Here is a 10,721-nt window from a genome sequence, read left to right as displayed (position 1 = left end):
TCGGAATGGAGGTGTTTGACCTCAGAGGTTCCACTTTATGAAAGACCAGTAAATAAGGCAGTCTGTGATTGCTGCAATAATGGCAGAGATGCGATTATACATACAGTATTGATGCTTTAGTTCCAATGTTAGTGCTGACACAACAGGAGAGGCGGTCCACCAATATTATAAGCCAATAAGGTAGGTGAACCAGAGGTCGCCACGGAAATGCTTTTCTCCTCGCTAGCAGAAGAGCAACTGATGTGCATCTCATTTTGAAGCTGTTGTTTTAAGTGAAGCTGCTACTTTTTTTTTTTACATTCTATTGTTTTAGTTGATTGAAGGTGTGCAGAAGGGGTTTCACTGCCTCACCAAACCGTTGTCACACCTCCCCCCACTCAGCAGCCAGACAACCGCTCCTGCACCATTATCCATCCCACTCTTATGTTCAGGCAGTGTGAGCACATTTGCTTATAAGTTTGGAGGACTATTAAACAAACAGGGGTTCTTTAACGTGAGAAGGGGAAAAAAACTTACTGTAGATGGATATCAGTAACCTCTCTTCAGGTAAGTGATTGTATTAAACCCCTTGATGGGAATAAAGCACATCTATTATAGAGCAAGATTGTGTCAGAGTGCTGCTGAATATCAAGCAGGTGGATGCATAGCTGGAGCAGAGGCAGGAGGAGCAGACCAGTTGCGACTCTGTATGCCAGCCAACGGTACTGCATGTCTCTCACCATATGGGAAGCCTTTTGTGCACTAATTCGATATCTTTGATATCCAGCTTAAGGTCCATGTACTTGTATGATCTTTGTCCTCACTAGTGAGAAAATTCCGTGCACTGATATAATGACTGTGTTTTACTAGTATTTTTTTTTTTACACTTGTAGTGCCCTAGTCATTCTATTAGTGTGTTGAATTTTCTTACTAGTGAGGGCAAAGAGTCTAAATGCCATTTCACAATTCAATGTCCTTGATATCCATCTTAATGTCAGTGTACTGCTCTGTCTTCACTAATAAGACAACTTTGGCAAACTAGTAGGACAACGCTAGTAAGGCAAAACTGTGCACTCATGAAAAACTACATGCTACTAGCACTGCCACACCTGCCCACCAGGAAAACTTTATGCACTCCTGATGGGCAAGCCGCACCGGATACACAGCTCATTTACACTGGGGCATGTGTCCCAGTGTAAAGGGGTCGGGTGACGCTTATGGTCATCGCCATGGAATCAGAAAAGTGTCCAAAATCTCGATGTAAACTTGTGCATTTATTGAAGATGTAATGACTGCCGTCTCCCCTGTGCCTTTCCCTGACATGCAGCCAAATCATCAATGACTGTTGAAATGTGCATGTTTTCTTCAGGCAGTCATCTTCATAAATCTTATCGGCATGGCACCAAACAGAGGTTCCAGCATCATCACCTTGCCCAATGCAAATTCACAATTCATGACTGAATATCATTTTCATCCAGAGTTCATGATTGCTTCTGGGTCCAGTCAAACATGATACAATTGTATCGTGAGATAATGAAGTTTCACTGTTTTACTCTATTTTGAAGGCATTTTTAAACCAGATTTTCGATAGATGTGTACACAAAATTTCTCCCCCAGAAAGGCAATTTTTACCCACAAAAAAAGTAAATTTCTCCAGAACACATTATCCACTTTTCAAAATTCTTGATGCATTGTATTCAGGTTGAAGTGGCCATTCCAACCAGACTCAGCATTTAGCCAGAATGTGATTTTTGGGAAACCTTGTCGTGTTGCTACAAGCAGGCCAAATGTGGCACGAGTAGTGAAAATGTTTTCTTCCTTTCTCTCTGTGACGTTCACACACTCACGGCCGACATCGAGGCCCCCGAAAGCGGCCATGCCAGGGGACTATCCGAATGGGGGAGAACAAAAACGTTTTACACGTTTTACGTTTTACACATGCGTGTGCAGGCAAGCGCCCACACTTGCAACTATACAGTGACGAAGATACGTTTCGTAAACTGCAGGAAAAAAAAAATTATTAGTTCAACAGCAGTGTTTGAATAGTGAAGCAGTGGGTGATTTGTGATGGGATAGTGAACTATTTACTTAAATGGTGCGGGTCTAAGGCTCCTGGGCTAGCTTTCTTGTGTCCCCATAGCCAAAGTAACCATCAGTCCGAATGACTGACAGCTCACAGTTTTCTTCCAAAATAAATAAATCTTCCAGTGAATATGATTCAAACAGTCACCGTCCATTCCCAACAAGTAGCTTTTAAATTGGCCGTGTTTGGGAAGCCAACACGTATATCCAGTGGCCTGTGTTGTTTTAGTTGGCCAACAAAAAAAAAAATGTTATCCTATGAGGTTTTTTTCTGTAACTGTATCAGATTACGTTTGTTATTAATTATATATATATAATTATATATATATATATATTGTAACCTGATTACATTATGCTGGTGCATGTATTCCGTTATCCAGGCTCCCGGATGTCATGGGTTTTTCGCCCAGTTAGCTGGGATAGACTGCAACTTCCAACGACCCTGAACAGGATAAGCACTATGAAAAAATATGTGGTGATGTCTGACTAAATTGATTGATATATTAATTTATTTAATGTATTCTAATCCAAAATTTGCCACTTTTATCTGATAAAGAAATAAATAATCCCTTCACATTTGACTCAAATTGCAACCTGTCCAATGTAAAATGGAACAATTGCCATCTGCTCTGCATTAGGTCTTAACTACCTCGCCCACTAGAGTTGAGATATCCTTAATAATCTACAGGATTCTTTAGAACATTATGAGATAAATCAATAAATAAATACATTTAGCATTTTACGTAGGCTAGCCTTTTTTTTGGGGGGGTCCAGGAAGAGCCTTCAGAGTGTACTTTAGTAGAACAAAGTCAAGAAGAGAAGATGTTACTGTGCTACTGAGAAAAAAACACATCAAGCGCACTTTTCTTCCTCCCAGTTCAAAGTTCAAAGTTCAAAGAATGATTTTCCTACTCATTTTTAGAACAAAATGTAAATATTTCCTCAACATAAAAACACACAGACTGAGGTCTATGACGTTTAGGGTTTGATAACAACCAATTATTCTTGACTATTTTTTTTAAATGTTGGAGAAGAATCTATCCATCCATCCATTTTCTGAACCGCTTATCCTCAGTAGCGTTGCGGGCGTGCTGGAGCCTATCCCGGCTGACTCTGGACGAGAGGTGGGGTACACCCTGAACTGGTCACCAGCCAATCACAGCCAATTTATCACATATAAACAAGCAACCATTTGCACTCACATTCACACCTACAGGAAATTTAAAGTTTTCAATTAACTTACACTTTACACTGCATGGTTCAACTGACACAATTCCATAATTTTGCTCTCACGTGGCACGATTCAGATACAGTATGTGCCATGGCAGTGTAAAGAGAGAAAGCATCATGGAATCGTCAGCGTTCTGTATTTTCTCAAATCAGAATGAAAGAATATTTTCTGTCAATGCGACTGTGGTGTAAACAGGCAGATCGCATATACACCCCGGTCTGCTCAACAACACAACAAACATTAAAAAAAACTAAGACACTGTTTAGCTGTACAAACCACAAAAAGGGTATATATTTAAAGGTCTCATATTTTGGCTATTTAGACCTCCATAGAGTGACTCTCTAACATGGACTTAGTATAAAAATATTAATTTCAATGAAACTGAGTGTCCAGAAAAGGCCCCTCTGACAGCTACTTCTGTTTGACCCAGTTTTGTATCCGCTTTGTCCATATTTGGCTTTCCTCTGATTGGTTGCCTCCATGTAGAAGACCCACTTGTGAGAGCACACGTGTTTGTTATGTTGACAGCGCTGGGTGGAGAGGTAAGCAGAGATCTTTGCTAATGACTTAGATAAGCTTGAGAAATTCGAATGACCTGATTTCAGGCCTCTTGGCAGAAAAACGTCCATTAGTCAGGAATTGCGTGGATGTTTTTAATTCATATTTACCAAGGCACCATATAGCCAATATAACATATGTTTCTCCAAAACCTGTATGTACCTTTCAGTAATGGTGCCTTCACTGATGTGTAGGTTACCCATGCCATTGGCACTAACACAGCCCCATACCATCACAGGTGCTGGCTTTTGAACTCTGCGTCCATAACAGTCCGGATGGTTCTTTTCTTCTTTGGCCCGGAGGACACGACGTCCACAATTTCCCAAAACAATTTGAAATGTGGACTCGTCGGACCACAGAACACTTTTCCACTTTGCATCAGTCCATCTTAGATGAGCTCGGGCCCAGAGGATCCGGCGGCGTTTCTGGGTGTTGTTGATAAATGGCTTTTGCCTTGCATAGTAGAGTTTCAAGTCGCACTTACGGATGTAGCGCCGAACTGTATTTGCTGACATTGGTTTTCTGAAGTGTTCCTGAGTCCATGTGGTGATATCCTTCACACGTTGATGTCAGTTTTTGATGCAGTGCCGCCTGAGGGATCGAAGGTCACGGGCATTCAATGTTGGTTTTCGGCCTTGCCGCTTACATGCAGTGATTTCTCCAGATTCTCTGAACCATTTGATGATATTATGGACCGTAGATGATGAAATCCCTAAATTCCTTGTAATTAAATTAAATTATATTAACATTAAACATCTTGTCTTTGTAGTGTATTCAATTAAATATAGGTTGAACATGATTTGCAAATCATTGTATTCTTTTTTTATTTATGTTTAACACAACGTCCCAACTTCATTGGAATAGGGGTTGTAATATAAATACAGTGGTATCTTGACATACGAGTTTAATTTGTTCTGCGACCACGCATGTAACTCAAAATTCTTTCCCCATTGTAATGAATGGAAATGCCATTAATTCAGTCCAGCCACTTAAAAATATATATTTTTTGTTATGTGTTTTTCATAAGGAAAATAGCATTCCATAATATATTTTACTTCATAAAAAACAGAGTAATAACATAGTTAAATAGAATGTTAAGAATTAAACAGTTTGTGCAGCATGATTAATTCATTGAGGCTCCTTCTACTGTATGTGACTTGGCCACCGGGGGCAGTATAAAATAATCGTGAAGACCAAAAAAAGAGTTTCACAACTCCTTCTGTAAGTGACTCAGTAGGCTGCAGTAATAGTATTCATTTTTCATAGTAGATAAAGAATATATGCCTCTGAGTATCGTTATTGTTTGTCAACGTGTGTTGCTGCACTGTTTGTGCTCAAATATCCATTGCTTAAAGCGTTACAATCTGCCACATTGATGCGACTCGTTGGCCCTTCTATGGTGTTTTGCATTGTTTGTTAGCATTAAGCTAAGCAGATTTTAAGGCACAACTACGTAGTTTTAAATACATACTGTCTGAATGTCTTTTTTATGTTTCGTTTGAAAGTAAACTTTAGATTGGAGTGGCATTAAACAACTTGAAGCCTTTTTGAAGAATTGTTCACCATTTACCAAACTGCAGCTTATTTTGAAGTGAGTTGAGTTCACTGCCAACATACAGCGCTCGTATGTCAATTTTTTTCCTCGCAGGCCAAAGCAAAAAAGGTACCACTGTACTGTAGAAAAGGTTATATTATAGTTGATGTTTGCAGTGGTGTAGAACTGTATAAAACTGAGTGGTGTCTAATACTGTATTATGGCTACCTTATCTATTTCATTTTTACATCTGTGTTGCATCTTTGGATTTACAGACGACATTTCAGTGACTTTATTTTTTTCATTCTGTATGACCTTGTGATGACTTTCAAAGCTCTGTATGTGTGTGAGGAAGCAGTGCTCCCACACAAACAGGACTCCTACGCAGCATATGTGGTTTGAATTATGCTACTTTTGTTACCCCAAACTTAATTAGAAGCCTGCTTTGGATAATTGGTCTGATATCTGAAATTGGACTTCTTCATTTCTTTTATCCATGAATTTCATGGACGTCTTTGGCAAGGGTGTCACCCCATTCCCTTCCCTCCCCTTCTCTTCCAGTGAAGAACCCCTCCTCCCTTTATCTCGGGAAGTAATTAAATCACAGTGCATGGCCACAGCTGCAGTTTGACCTCTGTTTGACCGTTGAGACGACTTCAAAAGCTGTATTTATCATTTACCGAAGATTTTAAAAAGTAATTCATTTCTTTGTGATACAGAGTAGCTGGTTCAGAAAATCAAGTGATGTTTTTCATGGTTTTAGCACTGGAGACTTTGATAAGTTGGAATATGTGGTAAAGTAAAATATAAGGTTGTTGTTTTTACATAGTTTTGCTTAAACATTTACATCAGTTTAATACATAATATTTATGTGTGCCATTATAACTACGTTTAACTCAACAGCACTATATTGCTACTGAGGTAGCTGAAGTCAAAGGTCACCTCAAACTGGACACTTTGCCTCATATACTGCTGGTGCATTGGTGAGTACGAATGTCATCACTGGAGGTGCAACAAGAGGATTGAACTAGCAAACAAAGGGCTGCTACTTGCAAGAGCAGAGCACAGAGTGTAGAAAAAATGCTAGCACCCATGAAGAGAAAAAAAACACAAATACCCACCACCCTGGCGCTGACAACTTTATTGAGCAATCAAGCAAATCTTACTTATCAGAAGCTAATACTGTTAGTCAAAGCAAAATCCAACAAAGTAGAGAGACTTGTGTGACATGACTCTGTTTCACCAATCCAATGTAACTAGTACTATGTACTAGTGACGTTTGACTTTATTTGACCAATCAAACGGAGGCAAGAAGTCCAATGACCACACACAGAAACAACATTTTAAATCAACATGAAGCAATCATATTCAATGTTTAATTTACAGACTATGAAAAGGAACAGCTATGTGCTGATCTGTTGTTGAGCTATCCTGTTTTTCTATGTAATCGCTACATGGTGAGCCTATTCAGCTGTTTCACTCGTGTGAATATAGAAATTTATTTGTAAGACCATTTTTGTGGCTGAATTTGCCTCTTTTTATGCTATTTTATAAAGATTGCCCAAAGCTGCACATTGTTATTTTATATTTTGTCTCTTTGACGTTCATGCTCTGATTTTAAAAATTAATCAGATGTTACTTACCAGTTCCACAGGATTTGAGTAGTTTTTTCACTGAGTACTTACTCTTATTCAAGTAATTGGATGACTGCTTTTTACTTTTACTTGAGTCATCTTATTCTAAAGTAACAGTACTCTTACTTGATTGAATTTTTGGTTACTCTACTCACCTCTTTACGTGATAGTAGGGGCATCGCACATGTGAGTGTTCAGACAGTGTACTGCAGTCCTGCAGGAGTTGAAAGTGGCTCTGCATCTTCACCCAGCCAAGCTGGCATTTACGTGTCATGGGCAGATAAACTCTGTGTGGAGACAAGGTTATGGCATTGAATAATTGTAAACCCTAACTTGCTTCAGAGAACTAATCAGGATCTACTGAATGCACCTGTGTTCATCACCCACACATCGGACGAGCTAAAGATACAATATACAAGCATTTCAGATCTTGAGGTGGTCCAGTATGAGGCGCTCAATGGAATTTATGACCAAAGATATCAGCGCGACAGGTCTGTAGTTGTTCAGTCCCGAAATTGCAGGTGCAAGTGCCGACTAGCTTGCTCACAGTGACATTTTCAGATATACGCAGATGAAATATTTACATAATGGGTTCGCAGGCTTTTCCAGACACACTTGGAGACAAGCAATTATTAAGTTTTATAATATGTTCCCTTTTAAAGATAATCAATTAATTACATTATCGTCAAAATGAGGACTTTTTAAGGTACGGAAACAAAAAGTGTAAGATAATAGCGGATAACAGTCAATGACTTGCTTTGAGGGTCATGGCTGGTGGGGCACTGATTCCGTCAGTCTGATTTAAAGTCCCAATAAATGGAAATTATGATTTAGTTTCTAAATACATTCAATGTTTGAAGATAAGTTCTGAAAACATGTGCAAAGACTGAGAACAATATAGTACTGAATTAAGGCTGCACGATATTTTGTTTGAGCATCATAAATCGCGAAGAACGCGTGCACGATAGTCACATCGCAGGGTCTGCTCCGATGTTGGTGGACTGTTATATACAGTGAATCAACTGTAATACTAAAAGTGACCAGGAGAGAGACTTGTTCGGACATGCTCAAAAGATGAAGATTGTACACCAGCTGCATTTCCTCTCCAGACCAACAAGGCATGCACGAGGCAGCTGCGTGAGTCCGTGAGGTGCGTTCAGGGACACTGCGTAAATGGGTGTTCAGGTGTTCTTTTTTAAGACAGTACATAATTGTAAAAATGCATTAGTAGGAAAATATTTTTGGGGATCAGAGTGCTTTCATTTAAACACTGTATGATCACACTGTGATAATGTGGAATTTACTTATTTCTTTTTTTGTAATATAAGAGTCGATAAATTATTTTATTGATATAGTCAGCCAGAGCTGCGAGGAATGCAAAGTTATCAATGTCCTTTCACCATCGTTCCTGTCATACTGTAGTGTGTTTTTGTTTGCACAGTGGGGACAAGTGGCCTCACAGTTCTGAGGATCGGGTTCAATCCCCGGCCCCGCCTATGTGGAGTTGGGATGTTCTCCGGGCACTCCGGTTTCCTCCCACATCCCATTAATTAAAGACTCTAAATTGCCCGTAGGTGTGCATGCGAGTGGGAATGGTTGTTTGTTTGTGCCCTGCGATTGGCTGGCAACCAGTTCAGGGTGTACCCCGCCTCCTGCCCGATGATAGCTGGGATGGGCTCCAGTACGCCCGCGACCCGAGTGAGGAGAAGCGGCTCAGAAAATGGATGGATGGATGGATGAATTTGAACGGAAACAAAGGGGCAGAATGACTTTCTCTCTGGCTGTGAAAGCCTGTGTTAAAAATGCTAGGTTGTTTCTGTTCGTGCAGTTCCAGCATCCCCTGGTGGCAAGTTTATGAGTGTATTGTAATTTTAATTAGGCATATATTTTCCAGAGCGTCGCCCACAGCGTCTGGAAGCTGAAAGAATGTTAACAATTTTGAAGCCTGATTTCACATACTTTGCAAATAAAAATGTTTGTTACCAAGACTATTTTCTATAACGTGTCAAATTTACAAAACATTTTTTTGGCCTGTTTCGAGGCACTTTAATAATACTCACTCTATAAAATACCTGAACTCCGGTAAAAGTTATGCAAAGTACCTTTGCACAACTGCTAATAAGTATTTTTATCTTTTTTTAATCTTGTTTTATTTTATGTTACTTATCCTATTTATATTTTCACAAATCTTATTACTTATTATTACTTACGTAATTACTTCTTACAAAGTTCTTAAAACATATCCACATGACTCAGTATGTGTTATACTGAGTGAAATGGGGGAAAAAAAAGATGCCTTAATTTATGAAGGCAACCTTTACGGTTAGGAGAAACTTAAATAAAATGAGCCCTAGTTTGTAAGAATCGGATAAGGATTAAGGACTTTATTTTGCAAATCGGTCCAGTTGGATTTGTTCATAAATCAGTGTAAATCAATAGGAAATTTGTGACCGAAACCTTGACTCTTTGTTAGAAAAATGCCCATATGTTAGTCTTATTCGTTGAAATGTTGATGTTTAAACAGGCCATTTTCAGATTTTTCGATGGCGGCGTCCACTTGAGCCATCTCATTCCGGTCCACGGCAAGAGTAAACTAATCGTCTAATTTACATCAAACTTCACAGAAAACAAGAATAATAACAGTTTATCACGTCGACCTACCTTTCAATCGTGTTGAAATCCTATGAACGTGTGATTTTGGACACCGAAATCGAGGAACATTTTCATCTTTGTCAGAGCCAAAAATCTCATTTGAATTGAAAATTCTAAATAACGAGGCGGTAAAGGGATTTCCCAACAACGTCATCGGCCAATAGAACAATGATTAGGCTTCCCTTGTGCGAAACAGTGAGAAACCCAATTTTGGTGGACCTCTGCTAATTCCAAATTTGGGAAATCTGGCACAGCGAAATGAAAAGAAAATGATGGCCGGTGAGCTGGATTCAGTTTATTTAGTTTATTTACTTTTATTTTCACGTATACCACTGAAGTAACCAAAATAAAATCTATAAAATCAATAAAAACTAATTCTAATATAGTCTAAACACTTTTTAGACTACCTTTACTTCCAATACTCAAGTACATTTAATATAAGATTTTTTTTTTCCATTTAAGTACAGGAAATGTCCGATACATTAACTTTTTTTTTTGTCCTTTTCGGCTGTTAGGTGAAGCAGAAAGGAGGATCTCTTTTATGCTGCAACAGTTTTACTGTGCCACAGTAGACCTTTTACGCTATAAACGTCTATAGGACCAGAGTGTGAGTGAGGGGATACCCAAGAAATTCGCATCGTCCTCAGTTATTTGTCACAATGGTTGAGTGGCCCTAGACCCAGCGATTAAGTCCCAGGATTGTGTGTCTGCAGGCACATGCAAGTGAATTGACAGCGTTTCGCATGCACAATGACCGTCAGAAGTGTCCTGTCATTGCTGTGACTGCCCCGCGGAGGCTGAGGACCCCACCCAATCCATCGAGAGGCGGGGTCGGGCTCAGGAGTCCACCCGAGAGCGGCCCGGTGGACGACACACGTTTGACTTTTAGACTTTTACTCATGTAATACTCTACAAGGGAACTTACTTCTACCAAACTAGTTATTTTCTTTTACCCAAATATCGCTTTCCGGTATGAAAGACCGGCCCTCATTGAATTAAAACAAAATCAGATGATTTTATTTATTTATTGAATCTGCCTTTTGGTGGTAGC

This window comes from Phycodurus eques, chromosome 1, assembly GCF_024500275.1.
Source record: "Phycodurus eques isolate BA_2022a chromosome 1, UOR_Pequ_1.1, whole genome shotgun sequence".
Classification (NCBI taxonomy): Eukaryota; Metazoa; Chordata; class Actinopteri; order Syngnathiformes; family Syngnathidae; genus Phycodurus; species Phycodurus eques.
The sequence above is the reverse complement of the archived record's forward strand: the minus strand, read 5'-3'. Positions refer to the sequence as shown.